Below are 25,866 nucleotides of genomic sequence, written 5' to 3'. Positions count from 1 at the left end.
AACCCGTTTCTCTGCTGTTCACTTCTCCTCTATCCTTACTCTCTCCTGCACACACTCAAGGGCTTCCACTTTAATGATTTTTGTAATTCTTTTTATCAGGATGATGCCCAAATTTCTATTTTTCAGCTTTGATTTCTCAGCAGGTTTCAGGGACATAATCTTAGAGGAAAATATAGTTTGCCCGATGTCTTGGTTTCTGAAAACTGAATTATCCTTTCTCACAGAACGATGATTCAGCCATTCCTTCTTTCACTCACGTATTTAATAAATATGTATCAAGTGCCATATGCATGCTAGTCCCTGTGCCAGGCACTGGAGGTACAGCAAATAACAAAACACTTATATTCCCAGCCTCTAAATGGCCTACCTCTATTTGTTGAAGGAAATAAAAATATTGTCCACAGGAAATCAAAAGAGAAGTAAAATTGTGTGGCTTGGTTTCTCAATAAATGCATACTTAATGCGAAAGGAGATATAACCATAGCCAATGTGAGAAGTGCACATCTTTTGGACTCCACCTTTGTAAACAAAGGCCATTAGAGTCCCAGTGTAGGCAGAACATACGTTTTGAGTCTTAAGTAGCAGCAAAGACAAATCAGTCCTAGTTCATAACAACTCTAGGGCAGTTTCCTTCCTAATCAGTTACCAAGTCAGCCATCCAAGGTGAGGGATGCAGCCTGTCACAAGACAACTTAGAAAATCCAACTGATCCACGTAAATATCAAATCTGTAACCTGACGCTGTGGGCCAGGGAGGCACGGCTCTAGGAACACCAAGAAGACAGATCACAATAAGTGAGCACTGACTAGAAAATGAATATTGTTAATGTCTTGCCCATCAAATACATAGAAATTTGTAGAGTGCTGCGCTATCTGAGAGACCACAGAGGCATCATCAATTATAGCAACTTATCTGTGAACTGAAAACCTGTAAAATCTGTTGGGTTTTGGAAATGGTTTATATATTCTAACTTGTATCCAGACCACAAGCCAGTTACCAGAGTTCAAGAAAGGCCAGTCCCTGTGCCCCCTTACCTTACAAACACACCCTCCCCACCAGACTCAACATGCCCCAAGCTGAACACTGGACTGTCCCTTCCAAATCAGCTCTTCCTCTCATGCTCCCCACCTCAAGACATGGAATTTCCATCTATCCAGTTGTTCAAGCCAAAGACATAGAAAGATCCTTGACATGTCCTTTGACCTTAACCTTATCACCCTGCTACCCCCAAATCCTATCCATCAAGTTTTATTAATTGTTCTAAACAGTTTTTTTATCAATGTACTTCTTTCTAGCTCTAGGGCCACTACTCTAGTCTGGGTCACCATCATAGCTTGCCTGATTACCATAAAATCCAACCAACTGAATTCTCTGCTTCTCCTCCAATACCCACTAACTATTTTCCACCACTGCTTAGAGTAATCTTGTATAAAACTGAAGCTGGACTCCCCAGTAGCAAGCCTTTGATGGCTTGTCATCACAGCAAGAATAAGTCCAAACTCTTTCCCATAACTGTATGCTTATATCACCAGTTCCCTGCCCGCCACTATGGTCTCATCTCAAGCTCGTCTCTGCATCGGTCACTACGCTCCAGTCGCACAGGTGCTCCCAAATCAGTAGCTCCAGGATTATAGTATAAATGGCCAAGGGCAGGAATAACCTTATCCGTTTTGATCACCAACAACACCCAGAGCCACCATAGGATCACCACAAATACACAGTGACTGGCATATGGTCCATGCTTAGTAAATGCACTTGTCCCTGGGTATCCATGGAAGATTGGTTCCAGGACCTCCAACAGATACCAAAATTGATGGATGCTCAAGTCCCTTACATAAAACAGTGTAGTATTTGCATACAACCTATGCACACCCTCCCATATACTTCAAATCATCTCTAGGTAACTTATAATATCTAATACAATGTAAATGCTATGCAAATAGTTGTTTTACTGTATTGTTAGGGAATAATGACAAGAAAAAAAAGGTCTGTACATGTTCAGTACTGACACAATCATCTATTTCCCAGCCCACCCCCGCCAAAAGTTTTCAATCTGTAGTTGGCTGAATCCATGGATACAGAATCCACGGACGTGGAGGGCCAATTGTATTTCTCAAATGACTCAAGATTAGTGTATTTTTAAATGTGTCTGAATTATATGATAAATGAAACTGATTAAGAAGGTCTGAATACTTACGGCATATTCATCTTTAAGTATTTTTCCTGCAATTGTAACAACCTTTCCCATAGCACTATACATATTATTCCACTTAGCATTTTTAGGTCCACAACAGTATTTATAACGTTAATCTCAACATTATAGAAATAAATCTCTGATCCATTTAAAATGTATTGATAAGCTGCTTTGCCAGAACTATTTGACAAAAAATAGCATTTTAATTATGTAATAATACAGACTAGACAGTACTATATCAAGGTTGTGGCAGAGAGAAATGGAAGGTTTCTTGAAATACTGATAGGAAAATTAGCCATATTTACTTTTAATGAGAAATTAAAAATTAAACAGGTATGTAATAAGAAAGACTAAGCAGCTAGAACAAACAAAAGAAACTGAATTCATAACTTGGGAAACCAATGTGTCTCAAGGGGGAGAGAAAGGAGTAAAAAGGGAAAAGAAACTAATTACAGTGATTTTCAATTCTACTTACAAAGCAGAAAATATTTCATCATTATCATTTACTAAGGCAGTATATATCTCAATTTCCAGATTTAAATGTTCAATAAGAATTGAGACCATTAAATTGCAAGAATATATACCAGTTATAAATTCTATTCCCAATTTGGTGTCTGTTACCAACCAAATTAATTTCACAAGAAAGACAGGAACTACAGAGTCTTAATGGGAGTAATCAAATGCTGTTCTGAAGATTGAGACTTCCATATTACTAAAAGTATAATAAATTCCAAAATTATTCACTGGAATATTCTTAAATTGTATGTTTTTTTTCCCTTTAAGATTCAAGAAAAGTCTGTCACTATATAATTGAGATATATTAATGCTATATCATTAGCACTACTTTCATGCCTTTGGTAAGTTTCATTTAAAGTTTTGAATATTTGAAGTATATGTTCTAAGAAATAGGGGAAAATATAGGTTTGTTCAAGTTATTTGGCAAGAGCTCTCTTATCACTCAAACTCAGTACTTTGCTAATACCTGACCTTCCAGATGCTTAACCCATTTATGCTGTAGGTTGCAATTTTTTTGTGTGTGAAAAATCAGACCTTGGCGATGACCTTGAACAGTAGGATATAAATAACTCCCACAAGCTTAGTGTTCCAATAATGGAACACTAGGCATAAATGGGATTTAGCATTCATCTTTAAAAGCTGAAATACAACTCACATACCATAAAATTCAATCTTAAGGAGCACAATTCAGGGTTTTTTTTTTTTTTTAGTATATTCACAAGGTTGTACATATCTAATTCTAGAATTTTCATGACTTCAAAGAGAGACCTCATACCCACTAGCAGTCAGTAAGTCACTTCCCACCTAGTGCCTGGCAACAATTAATCTATTAATACTTTCTGTCCCTATGAATTTGCCCATTCTGGACATTTCATCTACATGAAGTCACACAATACATGGCCTTTTGTATTTGGCTTCTTTCCCTTAGCATAATGATTTCATAGTTCATCCATGTTGTAGCAAGTATTGATACTTTGTTTCTTTTTATGGTCAAATCGTATTTCATTGTATGAATATACCATATTTTATTCATCCATTCATCAGCTGATGGACATTTGTTTCCACTTTTTGACTCTAATGAATAATGCTGCTATAAACATTCATGTACAATTTTTACGAACATATGTTTTCATTTCTCTGGGGTATATACATAAGAGTGAAATTGCTGGCTCATATGGTGACTATATGTTTTAACTTTCTGAGTAACTGCGAAATTTTCTCCAAATTTCTACACCATTTACATTCCCTTTAGCACTGTACAAGGGTTCCAGTTTCACCACATCCTCAACAATGCTTGTATTTATCCATCTTTTTTTACTGTAGCCATCCTGGTGGATGTGAAGTAATACTGATTTTCATTTCCCTAAAGACTCATGATACTGAGAAAATGCTTAGATTTTCATTGCTTAAAATACAATATAAACACACACGTTTACAGGCACACACACAAGCACACATGTACCCACACACACACACACACACACACACACAGACAGACACACACACTCTCTCTCTCTCTCTCTCTATAGAAAATTATTTAACAAGCTCAAGTCAAGAGAAATCTTCAGAAAGAAAGGTGAAACCACAAAGAAACTGTCCTGGTTAAACTGCAAAGACTGCAGCTCTACCATTTCCCTGTGATATAACATGTTGGAAGGGAATGAGAATATACTTCAATGGCAAAATATTGCTTAGGCCAACACATTTGACTGCAAATTCTGTGCAATTATTTAGAAAAAAAAGGGTTAGTGTGTTTTATTACTGCAAACAAAGCAAAAATGCTATGAAAATAGCAAATTATTTATACTAAACATAAAAACTTCCTCTGCTTTTTTAATTACAAGAGCTAGACAGCAAATTAGTGCATCACAAATAGCGCATTAATGTGGTCAAAACATACACAAACACTAGAAGCATTTTTTTTCTCTCTTATTTTGTTTCATTATAGTCATCTCTCTCTAGGAATAAACTGCACTGGAGCTTTTCTTCCAACCCCTGTAACTCTCTCAGGAATCTTATTCATTCATGGCTTTTCTAGTCCAAACTTATGAAACTGTTTGCTCCACTTGTTACTGTTACTATAGAGCCAATGGATGAGAACATTTTAGTCCAAGATAATAACAATAAAATTCTTTGTTCTTCCAATAAAACTTCTTAGCATAATTTTATTTTTCTTAAAAGCCTTAGTTTCCTTAGGTTCCAAGAGAATCCAATTACAAAATGCAGATTTTCAAGATAGTTTTGAAAATAAGAAAATGGTATAATATATATTTGCATTTAGTGAAAAACAAGAATTTATTAACTGAATACTCGCAAAGTAATGTTTTCTCTTTTCAAATACATGAATGCATTTCAAAAAGCTTTGCTATATGCAAAACATAATTGTTTGAATAACATGTAAATTGTGCTTTTAAAATTTATTTAAATATTTAACATAATAGCAGATGGTATGGCTTCACATCATTACACCATGTTCAATTTACCAGAATGCATATTCTACCTGAGTTGATTAGTAAATAGGGAGTCCTGGGGGTATAGTGTGGAATCTTAGTTAGACAGCATAATTATTTGATGACTAGTTGCACATAAATGACATTTTTTTCTGGTTATCTAATCTGTTAAATGGCTTCCAGAGCTACATTAATGATAAAATCAGAGGAAATTAGAGTAGGGATCTCTGTTTCCTTCCTTCACATTAATGGCAGAGATACAAAGAAATGAAGACAATCAAATGAATGAAAACTGACTTCATGAATAAAAAATAAAAACTACAATCAAATTATATTAGGATGGTAATGGGAATCTCATCTTTATGACTACTGTGACACTCTCTCAATAATTATATCCCAGTATCTATTCACAGAAATATCTACAACTTAGACTGTATTCCAGAAGAAATTGGGAACTGAGAGCATTTTCTCCTTTTGAAGCCTACTGAGACCTTTAATACAATGGTTCTCCAACTTCATACACCTTATTGTTATAACCATATTAAGAAACTGTCTCACCCAGCTTGACACAACCATTAGACTATCTCTCTAATGACAACTGGCTATATCTTTCTGACTTTATCAAATCTAGAGGGTTTTTTGTTTTTTAGAGACAGGGTCTCATTCTGTTGCCAGGCTGGAGTGCAGTGGTGCAATCATAGCTCATAGCAGCCTTGAATTCCTAGACTCAAGTGGTCCTCCCACCGCAGACTCCCGAGCTGGGACTACATGCAAGTGTCACCATACCCAGCTTTTTTTTTTTAAATTTTTTGTAGAGATGGGGTCTTGCTGTGTTGTCCAGGCTGCTCCTGAGCTCCCTGCTTCAAGCAATCCTCCCACTCTGGCCTCCCAAAGTATTGAGATTACAGGTGTGAGCCACCATACCCAAGCTCAAACCTAGAGTTCTTAAGACATAAAAGCTCCTCCTTCCTCTTTTCCTTCATACACCATCTCCCCAGATGAATATGAATACAAAATTTCTGATTCCTTAGTGGGATAATGTCCAGATGTCCTTTATAACAGCCTGCCTTTAGTATCAGTGCCACCCATGTGGAAGGCATGTGTAGGCAAAATATGTAACCTCTGAGGAGTTGGGATTTAAGACCACTAAATGGACATACGAAGAATGTTCTAGACAGGTAAGCCATTAGTAAGAACATGTGTTATACGCTGAAAGATCTCAACAGAAATCAGGCCTTTATCACCTTACATTTGTCCCCTAGTCTACTTACACAGCACCTGACTCAATTTGCTTAAAATCCAATTTCACTATGTTGTGCCCCCACCTCAATCCACCCAATGGCTTTCTATATTCATGGTTAAAACACTGCATAGTGTCTCAGGTAGTGATACTCTTTACGGAAAAAATATCCTTAAGTAGATAAAAAAAAAAAACGATGAATAGTGTCACAATTAATGGAATGGACTCTGGAGTCAAATGACTTAGGTTCAAATCCTGCTTAATTGCTTAGGAGCTACATGACATTAGGCAAGCCCTTTTTTTTTTTGAAACAGAGTCTCGCTCTGTCACCCAAGCTGGTGTGCAGTGGTGCGATGTTGGCTCACTGCAACCTCCACCTCCCGTGTTTAAGCAATTATCCTGCCTCAGCCTCTTGAGTAGCTGGGATTACAGGTGCACACCAGCATACCCAGCTAATTTTTGTATTTTTTAGTAGGGACAGGGTTTCACCATGTTGGCCAGTCTGGTTTTGAACTCCCAACCTTGGGTGATCCACCCGCCTCAGCCTCCTAAAGTGCTGGGATTACAGGTGTGAGCCACCACACCCGGCCCTTAGGTTAAGTTCTTAATCAATCTCTACCTCAGTCTCCTCATTTATAAAACAGATACTAAGTAATAATAAGGACCACCTCATAGAGTTGTTGATGAGTAATATAAGTAAAACACTTCGAATAATGCCTGAAACATAAGTACTATGTAAGTATTAGCAGATATTAAATATTTATCAACACCATCTGATAAACTTCAAGCTATTCATCCCAGGAATCAAGGTCTTATAATATTTACATACTTCCTAATAATAACTTTTAAGCAATTATAGTTTAAAAGTAATTACATAAATTTTGCTTCATTTCACTTAATTCTCACAATCCTGTGCAGACAAAATTAGTTCCACCTTATCTATTAGCGGGTCTACCCACCACCTGCCAAGAAAATCACTTAACTGTCGAGCTGCCCATTCTAAAGCACGCTTCGTAGAGTTGCCCACGTGGATGTACATCCATGGAGCTTCGGCCCTTCAGACTTTCTGGGGATGCTGAAGTTTCAGTCCTTCACTTTCTCTGTCCAAGGTGCTTAATAAGCAAGGCCATTCCCACAGATGGGCAGTCACATGGACTCTCTCACCACAAGAGGGGACGAAAGTGAATTTCACATGCATCCCACACATTACATCTTGTGCCCAATTTAGTAAAAGTCCTTCCAGTACTTTTGGTGTGAAACCATGAAAGACAGACAGAAATTCCACTTTTTTATTACACAGATAAAGAAACCAAGGTGATGATGCCCAGAAGCTGGAGTGTAAGGACTCAAACTCAGCTCTTCCCACCAGACAGTGCTGCTCCGCCGTGAAGCCCTGCAGTTTTCTGCCTCCCAGCTGTGACCCTTGCGGGGGCCCCTATGCCTGTGAGCCGCCCCAGCAGCCTTGCCTGCCTCAAGAAAGCCAAGTTCCACATTCTGCACTTCCACAGCATGTACCAGATGCCTCAAATGGCTATAAGTAGTTAAATAAAAATCTTCTAAAATTCTAGGCTGTGATCTAGAGGCATGCCAGGAAATAGTTCAATGTTCTGCTTCGTGGCCAATATTTTTTAACTTAAGTCGCTAGACCAGGAACCTTTAGAAGAGATGTCAGTGACTTTTCTTTCACATAAATGCTTTCTGGAGGGTAAGCTGAAGTTTGAATGTTTTGAAAGTACTAAAAGGGACCAAAACAATGCTTCATTTTAGCTCAACCTCCATCTGTAATATGCAGTGTAAAATTTAATTAGAATTTAATAATAAGAAAAGGAAATCTGCAGGCTTGGCTCAGTGGCTCTTACCTATAATCTCAGCATTTTGTAAGGCCAATGTAGGAGGACTGCTTGAGGCCAGGAATTCAAGACCAGCCTGGGAAACATAGCAAGACCTCATCTCTACAAATAATAATAATAATAATAATAACATAAAAATAAAAAATTAGCCAGGTGCAGTGGCACACACCTATAATCCTAGGTACTTAGGAGTCTGAGGCAGGAGGATCACTTGAGCCTAGGACTTTGAGGCTCTGGTGAGCTATGATAGTGGGCAACAGAGTGAGACCCTGTCTCTAAAAATAAAGTAAGATTAATTAAATTAAAAAAAATAAGATCTTACTAAAAGAGACAAGGTAGAGCAATAAATTTTGAGTTAGATATTGTTTCTGGCAATTGTCTTAGTTCAGGCTGCTATAACTAAGTACCATAGACAGGATGATTACAAACAACAGAAATTTATTTCTCACAGTTCTGCAGGCTGCAAGTGTGACATCAGGGTACAAGAATGGTTGGGTTCTGGTGAGGGCCCTCTTATGGGTTGTGAGCTGCTTTTCTGTTATATACTCACATGGTAGAAAGAGAGCAAGAGAGCTCTCTGGGGTCCATTTCATAAGGACACTAATCCAATTCATGAGGGGTCCACCCTCATGACCTAATAACCTGCCAAAGGCTCCACATCCTTGTACCATCACTTTAGGTATTCTAGAGTCACCAGAATTTCTGGAGCCATTGCACACAGACATTTTTATAAAATTTATTTTTGTAAACACAAAAATTACTGTGGCAAAACTAAGGTGGCAGCTATAAAAATGGAAGTTTAAATTACGGGAAAGTGATTTCAAATGATACTATCATCTATTCTAAGCCACAGAAATGCAGGTCCAAGGCAATAAATAGAATCACCAAAAGAAACTGTCAAGTCAGGACTTGATCATCAGTTCTATCCTAGGGGTTCAACAAAATTCAAGAAGCAGTAAGATTGACTGAGAGTGTTTATGGAAAGGTGAGATCAATTTCACTGAAGAGGAAACATGGCAGGGTAGAAAGTACACATGGCTAAACTGAAGACTTCGGCAACTGTGCTGGCCTTGCCACTGAGGAGGAGGATAGAACGGCTGAAGAACTAAAAGGTATAACAAGCCAACAAAAAGCTACCACCACCACCACAACAAACACCAAGCTTTACTACACTGAAGACTGGCTGTTGAGGGTAAAAAATCCAAAGGAACTACATGCGCGTTGGGTTCAGGTAAAGGCAAAAAGCTGAGGAAGGGAACTGCAGATTTAGGAAATGATCTAAACTACTTTCAACAACAATAGCAACAATGACAAAAAGTCAGTTTAACTAAATTACACAGAGTGAAGGTATAAGATTCACAATTAATTCATTCCAAGGGACTAGAGTCTTTTGCCAAAGTGAGAGGAAAAGATGAGGCCTTCGTAGTGGTGAGCGAGGTGCAGGGGATCCCCAGGCAATTTGGAAACTTGAGGTTAAAAAAAGCAAAGACAATAAAAAATAACTGGAGGGACTATTTCCCAGAGAGGTGACACTTCCACCTCTACTTTCGCCAGTTGTCCTGGTTCTGCCCATCCTGATTTGGCTCCTAGTTTTCTGGTCCTGGATATCCAAGGTCAACCTCCTGAACAACTGGTTTCTTTAAGCTCAGTTGGATCATCAAGTTGCTCTGCTGCACACAGAGCTCAGGAAGTCTAATTCTAGTCTTAAGACTGAAAATCTTTCTCCATCTATTGTGTCTGCATTTGGGGGGGTATGTGTTTGGAACTCACACATACCCCAAATGCAGAGACACAGATGGAGAAAGAGACATGGAAACACATAGAGAGAAATGGAGAGGAATTTATCAATTCTCCTTGATGGAAAAAAGTTTAGCTTCTTCCTTCCTGGAAGAGGCTAAATGTTAACAAGGTCATCAATGGGACCCAAAGCAAATAACATACTGACCATCTTCCACAGGTGAGGCAGAGTTATTAGGCTCAGAGAAAAAGAAAAAGAAAGGCATAGGGCACACTTATTGTTCCTCGTTTCAAAGGAGTTAAGTTGCTTTATTTCCTGAACATAATCAGAGAGGAGACAATGCTTCAACCCCCTAGGGTGACTAAGGATGTAGATTTAGAAAAACACATGTAATAGAGTTGTACGGAACTACCCCAGCTTTCCTTTTCTCGTGGTCACCAAAGAAGTCTCACAGAAGATTCTGTAGCAAATAGGAGTCCTTTTATGCCTACAAACACTTTTATTCATTTACTGTTGCCCATTTGCTGGGTGGATTTCACACAATCTTAGTGGAATCTACAAGGGACCTCAGAAAATCATACATGTGCACAGAGCCTCTTAAAAATCACTCTGTCTTAGATTTCCTATGGATTAGAACTTCTGGAAAGGGGGATAGTGTAAGGTCATCTTCCCTACAGACAGCACCTAGAATCCTGCATGTCCACATTTGAGACCAGGATGGCACCATCTTAGAAGGGCAGCTAGGTTTTGCTCCTCTCTGTACTTTCCTAACTGGGAAAAACAAGTTCAAAACTCCAGATTAACTGGGGTCATTCTGATGCCATAAACCCAACCCGAACAGTTTTAAAAGAATGAAAAAAAAAAAATGAAACCCTTTGTGCATTGTTGTAATGGCAGGATAGAGGACCCTTGCTAAAAGACCTCTCTGAAACCGCAGAAATTAAACTTAAAACACTGAGTATTTAACCTTATTCTCTAATACTCTCCTACGACTGGTTTCCCAATCAGATCATGTTTGTCTTTAGGTGTTTGCTCAGTGCCAAGAGGAGGTTAAGATGGCTGACTAGCATAACCCACTCTTGACTCAAGACCACTTGGCCAGTCTATTCATTGTGTTAGTTATCTTGAGCAAATTATCTCATCAACCCCCGTCTGTTTCCCAATCTGTAAAACAGGACAGTAGACATTCAGTTAGCACGCCCTTAACAAATGCAGCTCTTCGTTGCTGATATTATTATTGTGCATTACTGTTTTAGTCTGGGCTTCCCCAAAAAGCAGAATCTAAGACAAGGGTCCCTGTGGAAGTCACTGATTTGGGAGGTGACCAACACCCTGACTGGGAAGTAGGGAAGCAAGACAGGAATGGCAAAATGTAAAAAACAAATAAATATCTACACATATATATGTAGAGAGAGAGAATATATATATATTCTCAAAAGAGCTATCACTGTGAATGACTGGAGCTTAATCTCACTGGGGAATTCTGAAAGCTAGAATAGATATAGATATATAGATATAGATATAGATACAGATATAGATATGTAGATATATATAGATATATATAGAAATATAGATATAGATATATATAGATATATAGATATAGAGATATAGATATAGATATATAGATATAGATATAGATAGATGATATAGATATATAGATATAGATATGATTCAGTGTTATGCCCACAGGGCAAGGGAGTCTGCCTTGACTCTCTGTCATTGCTGTGTTGCCACAGAAGGCAAAGAGGACATCTGGGGCCAGAGAAAGCACTTGATCAAAGAAATGCAGGGTCTGGAGGCTAGGAGCCTGCTGGAATGCCCCCTAAGGGCAAGGGGATGTAGGCGGAGCCTGAGGGCAATGCTACCATCACACCTTAGCCTGAGACACACACCTGCCTCCACCAACCCATTCAATTCCTTCCCAATCCTCAAAGCCAGCTCCCGACCTGACTCCCTCCTGACAGGCTCCCTGCCCATGCCAGTGCTCACTAACCTCCCAAATGCTTCCTGCACATATGCTCGCTCCACTGGTGCCAGCAGGATGTCACCAGGGAATCTTCATCAACTCTTCCAAATGGTGTGTTTTCCTTATACCTTGGAGTTTAAGAGCATACAATCTGGAACCTAAATTGGTCCTACTGACTGGCTTTAGCATTAAGAGCTATGTGACCTTGCCCACGTCACTTAATCTAAGTCTCAGTTTCCCACCATGTAAGATGGAGTAATAATAATAGCTAAATCTGATCCTAAAGTTCTTATACAAACTAAATTATCTAAAACATTGAGATTCTTAGAATAATGCCAGGCATACAGTAATCACTCAATAAATCACAGCTATTTTTTAATGACTGAAAAAGAAATACCATTTTGCTGATTGATATTCTAAAATACAAAAAGTCAAACCACCAGCCAAAGTGACATACAACCACATTACTAGTTAATCTGTAGTAGAACTGCTCTCAAACTTTACATGACTACCCTATTCAATCCTCTAAACTTTATAAAGTAGGTATTATTATTAACCATTTTATAGATGAGCAGGGATTTTAATCAAAATAATCTAGCTCCCAAGGCTCTGTCCTTAAAATGAAATTGTGGTCCGGTTTTGTCTGCAGAAAAAGAGTTCTTAATTCTCATGCTAGTCTACACTCAGAGTCCAGCAACTTACCAAAATTACCATTTAAGAGTCCCTACTGGTTACTGCCTTTAGTGGCTTCTGGTAGGTTGATCTTGGCTGATTCTTTACATGAGCCTTTCAGATTTCAGGGTGGTGATTTGACTTGTGACCTCGATTATCTGAGGGACCTAAGAAAAGTATTTGATTTTCAGTTTGTCCAGCTTTTTTCTTATTGTGACGATGACTTCCAGTATCTTTATGTGTCAGAGCTGAGACCAGAAGTCACCCCCAACTGTCTACCAGTAAGATACGACACTTTGACTACCAAAAAATTAGGGAGGACATCGTCTTGGCATAAGGAATAGTCTTTCCCAAGAAAGGTACCTGGTGACTTCCATTACACATGTTAAAATATTCATGCATTTTTAAAACATTTCAAATATAGAAAATCTCACTATGTAAAACTTATATTCTACATCAGTTGTAACTGTTTTCTTGAGGACAAGTCAATTTGTAGATCTATATAGCATGGAATACTATAGAGGATAGTACCAAGTAATGTTCAAATACCCAACTTCTTTTGGTAATTGTTATCACAGTCACAGCTAAAAAAAAAAAAAAAAAAAAAAAATCCATTTTAAAAATCAAGTTTTTTTAAAAAAGTAACAATAATTCAAATTTGTATTTTTCTCATCTTAGAATGTATTCTATATAAATAGAGAAGCTGAGGAACAAAAGCACCCATACCTTCTCCAACTTTCTGCTACCAGGGCCAGGATCTGGCTGGCTAGGATTCTGGTTGGGAGGACTTTAGGGGACTGGGGAGTTGCAAGGTGTTCCATGCTTGGCTTTCCTTCACCCCCAAGCCCTACCCTGCAAAGCAAGGTTTACTCTGAGAGATAATTCACAGGGAGGCGAAAACTGCTTTTCTACCTTTTAAGAATTTCTAGTATAAAGGATCACCATCCCTGTGTTTTGCCAGATAACTGAAAGCTGCATGGTCAGTTCACGTCATTTTGCCTTTGTAGAATAACGTTTGCAGAGATATAATCTAACATTAGAGGCCTTGACATAGGTCTCACCCAAAGAATCATCTTCATATTGTTGTGAAGCACCATTCAGACAATGTTTCTCATGCAAAATCTCATCAGAGCTAGAAAAAGCTGAAGTTTGCCTAATAAATGAATATGCTTTCCTCTGCTGAGAGCCACTCAACCATTTGGGTTTGCTGTTTTCTTTCTTTACTACAAGCTTGTGTCTTATGTCATCTAAAGCAGATACTTTTTGGAAATGGGCAAATAATGTAAAAATATATGTTAATATTGAAAATGTTAAGTCAATCTAATTCAGAGAAGACCTTAGGGAAGTTTCTTCACCCCAGCCAGGCTTTGAAAGATAAAAAATGGATGAAAGAACGGTATTTTAAAGAAAGAAAATAGCATGCATGTGCTGTTACCATAGAGACATAAAATACGATAATGTTTAGGGAAGTAGAAGTAACTAGTATGCTCCATTCTGCTCTACTATAATGCTTGTTTTGAAATGAAAAAATTTGCTCAAATGCAACTTGTATATCAGGGAATAATTTGAGCAGAAGTGCAAATTTCACTTTTGATGCATGCAGAAAACTGCACCCTGCTGAGGCAAACTGCATAGAAATTCACAAAATGAACAATTTTATACATTTCAAACATCTATCAGTCACCCCAGTTCACAGAGTACATTATGAGCTATACCTATCCACATGTGCAGTTAACAACTTTCCATTCACTACTTGACAAAACCCTCCTTCCACTACTTGACAAAAATTCATAAGCTGCAATTCTGACAACTACTTCCACAAGCAAAGGTCAGGACTTTTGAAGGTAAAATGCCATATTTACTTACATATATAGTACTTACATATTTTTTAACCATTTAATAATGGCTGATTGTCATTCATTATTATGCCACTTCTACTCCATGTTCTCCATGTTTTACTCTTACACTTCCTTTTTTTTTTTTTGAGATGGCATTTCACTCTTGTTGCCCAGGCTGGAGTGCAATGGCACGATTTCAGCTCACTGCAACCTCCACCTCCCGGGTTCAAGCAATTCTCCTGCCTCAGCCTCCTGAGTAGCTGGGACTACAGGCACCTGCCACCACGCCTGGTTAATTTTTGCAGTTTTAGCAGAGACAAGGTTTCACCATGTTGGCCAGGCTGGTCTTTAACTCCTGACCTGAGGTGATCCACCTGCCTCAGCCTCTCAAAGTGCTGGGATTACAGGCGTGAGACACTGTACCCGGCCTACACTTCCATTCTTTAATCAAACCTACAAAAGTTAGAAGTTTTCATTACTCAAATATTCAAAATACCACATGCTTTTAATTTTCTCAGACAAATCGGAATTAGAGGGAATAAATTCTCTATCAAATATGCCCCTATTTTTCCTTTTCTGATTTCTCTATCAAAAGTTGTTTTACTATCCTTCATACAAACTTCAAAAATGAGATTCATTTAATTTTGGCATTTGTTTACTTAACTGCATGTCTTAAATGTGCCAAGGTTTCAAGTCTGATTATAGTTATTCAAGGACACAAGCAACATTGCGTTTGGCCAGATGCTTTTAGTAAAATAAATAAGTATAATATTCACTGTGAGTATATAATCCTGACCACCAATTTCAACAAAGAAGTAATGGAAAAATAAAAACAAGAACCCAAGATCAGATGTTCTGACAGCACATGCAGCTCAATGAACAAACTGAATTTACATTCATTGTGCATGTTTCTCTTCCAGACAGCACACAAGGTCAAACTACTAACTGTCAGTTACAATAAGCTTCTAAACTTCTGGTCAATTACCTGGTTAATAACAAAAGACAAGGCTATGACATCACTATGGTTATAATTAATTTACACAGATCAGCTTCCTGTTAATCAAATATATCTTTAAAAGCATTTAATTATTTTTCACCTAGAAAGCAACATTCAGCTTTGTTAAATGAAAAGCAATCTTGCTGAATTCAACACGAAAGGCTGTCAGGCTGCTCTAAGACATAAAGAACAAACGGCTTCACAGGGCACACTGCTGCAATACAGGAGCTGTTGCCACATTCACAGCAAACAGAAGCACAAGATGATGGATAATACAACACATTTTAACAGTTTCAGAATATAAAGAAGTTGTCAGGGAACTGAAAGTAAAGAGATGGGCTTTGGGAAGAGAAATGTCCCGGTGCTTTTTGCCAAAATTATATACAAGGGTGGCAATATTAACATACGCAGAATAGGACAGCAGTTAAGGGCACGGTCCTTGGCTCTACAATACACCAGACACGTGCTCTTAGGAAAGTTAACCTTCAGAGTTTCACCTGTAAAAGAAGATAACATAGGCTCATTTGGTTTCACAAGGATTAAATGGGATTATATATGTATATATATTTATTACACAAAATCACAAATTGTGACAAATAAGACTTAAAATAGTTTTAAAATGTTTTTGTGATAACATAGTAACTAATGAGCATTTTCCATGACTTTCTGTGACCCTACATTTTAAAAGTGCATAATGTGATTAAATTACACATGCATTTTTTAAAAAGTATAACAAATATAGAGAAGAAACCTGAAAGCAGAAATTATGTTTTTCATTAAAATAAACTTTATGTAAAATCTCAAACTAGGATCTCTGTCAAGATTATCTGATGATTTGAGAATTTAATGAGCCTCCATTTTAGGAAGAAAAAAAATGTCAGCATCAGCTGGCAAAATTCTTTCTCCACCTTTTAAAAGTGTTATATAGTATAAACGAAAATGATTAGACTATATTTACACATAAAAAATAATGGCTAAAAAATGAAACTACCAGATTTTGTATATAATCTTAAATTCTGCTCCACTGCTAGGTGAATTAGTGCCAACTCCAATTCTGACCCATCACCATTTATGATCTCCAGTATCAATCATAAGCCAGTTTCTTCTCTCACAGACCACAAGGTTTAGTGTAATGAGGGCTCATTAAAGTTCTCCAACTGACAGCCCTTCAGACCTAGGTTTTTAAACCGGGAGGCACACAGGGAACAGCAATGCCAGCGTCCCATGATCGCTGCTTCAACAGGATTTAAGTAGTTCCATTTTCAGGTTTACTCTGCACCAGATTTCTTTGTCTACCTAAAGTCAATGAAAAAATGAGAGCTACCACCACTCCCTGCTCCCATTTAAATTAATCTGTGTAAGAAGTGTTTGTGAATTATTTATGTAACTCAAGTCTTCCCTGCACAACAACTAGTGAAAAGGGGGAAAAGCATGCCACACTTCAAATATATGTTATATTACCACAAACCACATGAGATGTCCACAAATTATTAAGTGATAGGGAACAGCTTAGGGCTTTTTGCCTGCATAGCATCAATACTTCATTCTTTCAGTAACAGGAATCTGTCTCCCACTCCCATTGGATGTGGTCTTTGGCGGGGGTCCGGGCGGCGGGGGGGCAGCTATCAATCAAGGGTGCCATTTCCAATACTGATCCAAGGTGATAGTGACCAAAGTTGGAATAATAACTATTTCCCTGGAATTTAAAACTTGTGCTGAGAAACTATGTGACCAACAACTTTTGGAGCTAGTTCTCAGAGCATTAATTTGAAGAGTTTTCCAGATCTACCAAGTCTCCCCAAACCTCAAGAGCTCACTTAGCTGCTGATCTTTATGCACATAAACCAGAGAATCTAGAAGAAATAGCTAAATTCCTGGACTCATACACCCTCCCAAGACTGAACCAGGAAGAAATTGAATCCCTGAATAGACTAATACATGAATTCTGAAATTGAGACAGTAAAAGATAGCCTACCAACCAAAAAAAGCCCAGGACCAGATGGATTCACAGCTGAATTCAAGGAAGAGCAGGTATCATTCCTGCTGAAACTATTCCAAACAATTGAAAAGGAAGGACTCCTCCCCAACTCCTTCTGTGAAGCCAGCATTATGCTGATACCAAAACCTGGCAAGAGATACAACAACAAAAAGAAAACTTCAGGCCAATATCCTTGATGAACATCAAGGCAAAAATCCTCAACAAAATACTGGCAAACTGCATCCACCAGCACATCAAAAAACTTATCTACCACGATCAACTTGGCTTCATCCCAGGGTGCCAGGTTGGTTCAACATATACAAATCAATAAATGTGATTCATCACATAAACAGAACTAAAGACAGAAACCACATGATTATCTAAATTGATGCAGAAAAGGTCTTTGATAAAATTCAACATCCCTTCATGTTAAAAACTCTCAATAAACTAGGGATTAAAGGCACTTACCTCAAAATAATAAAAGCCATATATGACAAACCCACAGCCAATATCATACTGAATGGGCAAAAGCTAGAAGCATTCCCCTTGAAAACCAGCACAAGACAAGGATGCCCTCTCTCACCACTCCTATTCAACATAGTATTGGAAGTTCTGGCCAGCGCAATCAGGCAAGAGAAAGAAATAAAGTGTATTCAAATAGGAAGAGAGGAAGTGAAATTATCTTTGTTTGCAGATGACATGATCCTATATCTAGAAAACCCCATCGTGTCAGCCCAAAAGCTTCTTAAGCTGATAAGCAACTTCAGCAAAGTCTCAGTATACAAAATCAATGTGCAAAAATTGCTAGCATTCCTATACACCAACACCAGGCAAGCAGAGACCCAAATCATCAATGAACTCCCATTCACAACTGCTACAAAAAGAATAAAATACCTAGGAATATGGCCAACAAGGGAAGTGAAGGACCTCTTCAAGGAGAACTACAAACCACTGTTCAAAGAAATCAGAAAGGACACAAACAAATGGAAAAACATTCCATGCTCATGAACAGAAAGAATCAATATCATGAAAATGGCCATACTGCCCAAAGTAATTTATAGATTTAATGCTATTCCCATTAAACTTTCATTGACATTCTTCACAGATTTAGATAAAACTATTTTATGGAATCAAAAAGAGCCCAAGTAGCCAAGACAATTCTAAGCAAAAATAACAAAGCTGGAGGCATCACACTACCAGACTTCAAACTATACCACAAGGCTACAGTAACCAAAACAGCATGGTACTGGTACAAGAACAGATAAATAGACAGATGGAACAAAATAGATAACTCAGAAACGAGACCACACAACTACAACAATTTGATCTTTGACAAACCTGGCCAAAACAAGAAATAGCGAAAGGATTCCCTATTTAATAAATGGTGCTAGGAGAAATGGGTAGCCATATGCAGAAAACTGAAACTAGACCCCTTATATTACATACAAAAATTAATGAATTAAAGACTTACAATGAATTAAAGACTTAAATGTCAAACCCAAAACTATAAAAACCCTAGAAGAAAATCTAGGCAATACCATTCAGGACATAGGTATGGGCAAAGATTTCATGATGAAAACAGCAAAAGCAATTGCAACAAAAGCAAAAATTGACAAATGGGACCTGACTAAACTAAAGAGCTTCTGCACAGCAAAAGAGACTATCATTAGAGTGAACAGACAACCTACAAAATGGGAGAAAATTTTTACAATCTATCCATCTGACAAAGGTTTAATATCCAGAGTCTAAAAGGAACTTGTATTTAGGAGGAAAAAATAACCCCATTAAAAAGTGGGCAAAGGACATGAACAGACACTTCTCAGAAGAAAACATACATGCAGCCATGAAACATATGAAAAAAAGCTCAACATCACTGATCATTAGAGAAATGCAAATCAAAACCACAATGAGATACTATCTCACGCCAGTCAGAATGGCTATTATTAAAAAGTCAAAAAACAACAGATGCTGGCGAGGTTGCAGGGAAAACAGAATGCTACTACACTGCTGGTGGAAGTGTAAGTTAGTTCAACCATTCTATAAGACAGACTGGTGATTCCTCAAAGACCTAGAGGTAGAAATACCAGTTGACCCAGCATTCCCATTACTGGGTATATACCCAAAGGAATAGAAATCATTCTATTATAAAGATACATGCATGCATGTGTTCACTGTGGCACTATTCACAATAGCAAAAACATGGAATTGACCTAAATGCCCATCAATGATAGACGCATAAAGAAGATGTACATATGAAATATTATGCAGCCATACAAAGGAATGAAATCATGTCCTTTGCAGGGACATGGATAAAGCTAGAAGCCATTATCCTCAGCAAACTGACGTGGGAACAGAAAACCAAACAGTGCATGTTCTCACTTATAACTGGGAGCTAAATGATGAGAACACATGGACACACGGCAGGGGGCCTGTCAGGGAGGTGTGGTAGGCAGGGAGGAACAATAGCTAATGGATGGGGGGCTTAATACCTAGGTGACAGGATGATCTGTGCAGCAAACCACCATGGCACATGTTTACCTATGTAACAAACCTGCACATCCTACACATGTACCCTTGAACTTAAAAGCTGAAGGAAAAAAAATTAGCTGGGTGTGGTGGCACATGTCTGTAGTCCCAGCTACTAGGGAGGCTGAGGTGGGAGGATCAACTGAGCCCAGGAGGTCCCGGCTGCAGTGAGTCAAGATCACACCACTGCACTCCAACCTGGGTAACAGAGTGAGACTCTGTCTCAAAAAAAAAATAAAATAAATGAATGAAAAATGAATACGCCTTGAAAGAAAAAAAAAAAAGAAATTTCCTTCAATATGTTAGGATGAGGGCAACTACATGGGCAGTGTACACAAAATTCATTCCTAGATTTGTTCAAATTTAGAATCATAACTGATTCATTGCAACACACATAATTGCAATATTGCTGGTATCAGTAATGAATTTTTAAAAAACGTAGTGAAATTTTTTTCACAGTATTGCCCGAGACTTTTTACTCAAGAAAAAAAAAACCCAAATTATATGTAGTTGCCAAAACACACATATACACACACAAGTCCACACACACACACACACACACCCCTATATATTATTTATAAAACTGAAGTCATTGTAAATAACATCTATATTTCTTTCATTCATTACTATCCTGATATTGTGACTTTGCATTAAAAATGCATAAGCAAGTTAACACCTGGAGAAACAGCTGTTGGTGTAATGACAACATTCCTGGAGCTAATGCCAGAAGATCTGGGGTCAAATATGGATGCCATCATGTACTAGTATGTGGCCTTGGGCAAATCATACAATCGGTACTGTAGAGCTTCTGTTTCTTTATCCATAGACGGCAAAAAATTCCACTTACATCCTAGAATCACCATCAAGAATAAATGAAATAGGGTATTATGTTAAAGTGTGTAGCACATCACCTAGGTTTTTCACTCTCCTTTCCTCTCCTTAATGAGCTTTTCCTGCCCTTAGAACTAGATTCTATTGCTGTGTAATTATGAGGTGCATGTAACAATGTCCAAGAAACTAGATGGTAAATAACCCCACATGCAAACCGGAATGCACACACTGTTAGTTGGCCATCATGTAGATCCCAAATGGCTCTTGCCCACTATCTGTTGCTTCCCGGAAATTTGATAGATTTTCTTTCCTGAAACAGCCTAAGTTATCTATGGGCTTTGAAATATCACCATCATGATATTGCCACAAAGCAGCTGGTTGACTGAAAGTAACTCCCCCTCCCCCATGCTCCAGCTGTCACCAGGAAACCCTCTTCAATGTGTGAAAAAGACAATGTAATATCACTACCACTATTAGTAACAATCTAACAAATACTTAGCATTTGAAATTATTTTTCTTATGAAGGCTCATTATTAACTAAAAATTAACTCTCCAAAAAAAAAAACACTTTACTATATAGAGTAGTTGCTTCCATACAACAAAAAAATGATAGGGCTATAAACACAAGTAATAAATGTCCTTTGACTCCTTTTTTCTTTTTCCCTGAGTCATTTCTAATCCTAAACAACAGTCAGTTAAAATGCCAAATAGCTTTTAATAGTGATACAGCTGTCACAACTTGGAGGGATTTTTTTAAAAGCTAATTCCTCAAAAAAGTGCACAGAATCCTACTTTGTAAAATACGGGTCAGGTGGATTTTTTTTTTCTCAATAATCACTCACTTGCCTGCATGAGAAGCCATCCATATGGTGACATGGCTGACAACCTTGGAAATTGTCTTCAGAACAAGTCTGTGAATCCCACTTACCAGAATTCTTAATACCATTACTTTTTAGGTATAGCTCATGCCCTGAGGATTTCTATTCCACCACAGAGTTTCACGTCCAGCTCCCCAGAATCCTAGGTTCCCTAGGCACACCTCCTAGTATCGCTGCCAAGGACCAAGAACCTGTGCCCTTCAACTTCACTGTTCTTAAAGCTTCTCGGCTCCTGAGTTTTACAGATAAGATTCTGTTTAAGAGGCTCCCTGTTGAAAAAAGATATGAGGTCCACTGCTTACACGACTATGACTGCAACATAAAAGGAAATCTACCTTTTAAAGAATCGCTTCCGTTTTTAATAGTTTTTTAAAAGAACATTTACATATACATATATGTATCTAATTTTACATACATGTATAGAAAATTTCCTTTTATACTTGGTCCCCACCCCCATATTCCAATATACTAACAAATAAACAAAATTATGACCTAGTGTGAGTCAAGTATTTTCTGCACTCATACATTCATATGCAATATAAACACACAGAAATACATGTAAGAGATTTTGTTATCCCTTATTAAAAATGGAATGTAAAACTTTTCACTTTGCTATTAAGAACTCGTGTTTTAAAAAAATAATAGCAATTTCAGGGCTAACAGCATTTTCTCATCCTTTGATGCATACCTTCAATGAGGTCTCATTTCCTGTAACAGTGTCCCCTTCTCTAGCTAACTGTCCCCATTAACTAACTGAAGATACTTTATTACTCATCCCCTGACCTTTGGATGTTTACCTTGCTGTAAACATCCAAAACAATTTCTAGAAGTTGCTCTGTTACAGTGATAAAACTGAAGATGGTGTTTTTTCACGTTAAAGTTTCAACTTTTTTCAAGTGTTTGTTTTTTCTCATTCACAATAATGTGAAAGCTTTGACTCCATTTCAGCATTTTATGGTTAAAAAGAAAAGCAGTGCAGTTAGGTAATAAAATTACCTCATTTATAAAAACATTATAAAATGAATGGCATAAAGTTAGGTTTGAGGTGACAAATACCTTTTTTCCCTTTGTCTGACACACATTTACTGAGCCTCTGTGCCTAAAACAAGGTGGACATGTTTTATGCGTCATTTCATTTAATTCAATGGCCTGAAGTAGCCCATCCTATGACTCCTACTTTACAGAAATTCAAGTGGGGAGGATGTTAATTTGTCTAATGGACACAATCACTAAGTAGCAGAGACAAGATTCAGAGCAGGCCTTGTCTGACCTAAAACCATGGATAGCGATCTGCCTCTCCCATAAGGAGAACAAAAAAAAACATTTCCAGAATATTATTTATTTCTAGAAATATATTAGCATATATAATATATAAATATAATATAAATAATTGGAATATAAATTCTAATTTATAATCTAACATAAATAATTAGAAATTCTATAACCTAATATAAATATATAATATTAATATATAATAAAAATATAATCTAATACAATTAGAAATTATTTCCAGAATAATCCATTCAAAGTGACTCATGTTTATCTGAAAACTTTCTCAACATCCAGGAGCCATGGTGTAGCCTTGGGAGCAGTGTGCTCTAATCAAAACGACATGTGTAGGCCACGGTTTGGAACTGACCTTCTCAACATTGCAACATTGCAGTGAATGTAGCCTTTAGAGCAGCTGCTTTAAATCCTGAATATTTCTTTCTCCCTCTACAATGGGCCCCTGAAAGAGGTAAAGTTGTAAGGAAACACTGCATCTAAAAAACACAGCAGGTTGAGGGCACCCCTGTGATCCTTCCTGAAAATGGAGGTATCTAGAGCAGACATGAGATCTTTGCTACTGTGGAGTTGTACGACATATGGGAAACAAAGATAAGGACAGAAACATATTCAGCCTTGGCTTTTGTTTGCAAGTCACTGTTAAATACTTCTCAACTCTAAAACTAGTGCTTACCTCTTGTCTTTACCAAATTCTGGGTCAAAGAAGGTATAACTAAACTGAAGACGAGGCAGGTGGATCACCTGAGGTCAGGAGTTCGAGACCAGCTTGGCAAACGTGGTGAAACCCCCGCCTCTACTAAAAATACAAAAATTAGCCAAGCATGGTGGCAGATGCCTGTAATCCCAGCTACTTGGGAGGCTGAGGCAGGAGAATCGCTTGAACCCGGGAGGCAGAGGTTACAGTGAGCCAAGATCACACCATTGCACTCCAGTCCCTAGGCGGCAGAAAGAAACTGTCTCCAAATAAACACATAAAACTGAAGAGATCAGAAGCCCAAAGAATTAAAAACTACTCTTCAACATAAATACTAAAGCTATTCTTAAAAATCCTACAACCACAATAGCATTAGTATGCACTGCTTTAACTTTTAACTGAATATCCTGCATCCAACAACCTTGACTACACAGAATTGAGAATCCCGAGGTAAACAAAATACCTTCTAAGCGGTGGTCCCAATATCCATGCACTACTGCTCATATCTACCCCGCTGAAGAATCCTTCCAGCACAAACTATGTACTTATTTTATGCAGTTCTATTATTTAATAACATCTTTGAGGGTTTTCTATGTGTTTGGTGTTACACATTTTTCTTGCATCTTCATACTCCAGCCCTGTAAGGTAACACGTCCAAGTTTTTCCATCTAGGAATTACTTCAATTCAAATTCTATTATATGTGACTCCACAATGGGTGTTATCACTACGCCATTAATTCTCAAACTTTAGCGTCCAGGCGCATTAGTATCAACTGGAAGGCTTGTTAAAATACATTTCTGATTCAGTAAGTTTGGGGTAAGACCCCAAAATGTGCATTTCCAAGAAGTTCCCAAGTGATGCTGATCCTAGCGTCCTGGGATTATTTAGAAACCAATGTACTTCTATTCTTCTTTGAAAGAATACTTGCTTTCCACAGCGATGGCAGGCCCACAGCAAACCAGAAGCCTTTAAAGTTTATTAGAACAACCTCAAAAAGACACACAACTGTGAGAAACTCGATAAAACCTTCTAATAGGCAATTTCAAAGGGGGGGAAAAATAGCCTGGGAGTCACTGAGTGTACTCCAAAGAGACCTGAACACCTCGATAATTGAATCATAACTAGGCAGGCAATCATTCACTTTGACAGTAACGCTGAGTCTTCAAAAGAGTTTATGCTCAGTTTCGAAAAACAAATAAGGCTGTGATCCGTTTCTTGCAAACGTTTATCCAAAGGTTTTTAGGGTTTGGGCAGAAACGGTTTACTTTGGCGGATTTTTTGTCCTCTAATAAAAGTTATTACTGCGGTGAGGGTTAGACTTGTTCTGAGAAACTGAAAGCTGTCCCAAGAGCACCTGAAACTGCACGCTCTGTTGCTGATGCAACATCACTTCAAACTTCCTGCTTTCAAAAGGAACCCTTTAAAAAACTCGCTCAGCGACAACCCCTTCCTCCGAGTATGGGCACATCGTTCCCGTGCGGTCCGGTGGAGATGGGGCAACGTCGACAGGACCTCAGGTGGAGTTGCCCCAGGAAACACCCTCCCCGCTCTCGGACTTACGCCGGACGGGGAGGCTGTGCCTCCAACCCCACCATGCCTCCCTCGCCCTAGCCCCTCGGGAGGCGCCGACCTCCGCCCAGCAGCCCCAGCCCGGCCGCCAGCACCCGCAGCCCGGGGAAACGCCCGCAGCCCGGGCAAGTGGCGAAAGTTGCCGCTCAGAACCGACAACAGGAGCGGGACCAAACAGACGCGGAAACTCACGCTCTCTACGACTCGCCTGCGTCCCCACGCCTTCGCGCGCACGTGCGTCATCACGCACGCTCCGGATCCCGGGCGCTCCAGGCTCCTAGGGGCCGGGTGCGGGAGGGGAGGGCCTTAAAGCGGACGGCTCGGCTGCGGCGCATGCTTAGTTGTGCGCGCCCGTTCTCTGCTGTCTGCGGACCGCGTGCGGGGGCAGTGGCCCCGAGGGGGCCGCGAGGGCACAGCCGGGAAGGACCGCGGCAGAGCGCAGTAAGGAGAGTGTGGACCCTCGCCCTGTCCTCCAAGCTCCATGTGAAATGTGGATAGTAATATTCCTTACTGCCATAAATTGCCACTGGCCGCTCACGACGCGTAAAGCAAACAAGCGACCTGCGTTCAAGGGACCTGACGACGAGGGGAGAAGCAGCGAGTGGGTCCCTGCCGCCTACCCTAGCGGGCGCCTCTGCCCA

At 38.7% G+C, this 25,866-nt stretch overlaps 1 protein-coding gene across 21 annotated transcripts in view; it reads right to left on the bottom strand.

The window, feature by feature from the left end:
• RHBDD1 (rhomboid domain containing 1) overlaps window positions 1-25,508 on the bottom strand; it is a 169,932-nt gene extending 144,424 nt beyond the window's left edge. For 11 of the 21 annotated variants that reach the window (XR_010122441.1, XR_010122442.1, XR_010122443.1 and 8 more), the window contains exon 1: window positions 25,418-25,508. The gene's annotated coding sequence lies outside the window, so the exon portion shown is untranslated. Of the gene's footprint in view, window positions 1-13,352; window positions 13,474-17,907; window positions 18,040-20,641; window positions 20,816-21,724; window positions 21,944-23,634 lie in introns of those variants that run through there. The other 10 variants (XM_055290834.2, XM_055290831.2, XM_063645754.1 and 7 more) reach the window with 10 other exon arrangements.
• Between the last annotated feature and the right edge of the window lie 358 nt (window positions 25,509-25,866).

This window comes from Symphalangus syndactylus, chromosome 8, assembly GCF_028878055.3.
Source record: "Symphalangus syndactylus isolate Jambi chromosome 8, NHGRI_mSymSyn1-v2.1_pri, whole genome shotgun sequence".
Taxonomy (NCBI): Eukaryota; Metazoa; Chordata; class Mammalia; order Primates; family Hylobatidae; genus Symphalangus; species Symphalangus syndactylus.
This window is presented reverse-complemented; position numbering and strand designations above follow the sequence as displayed.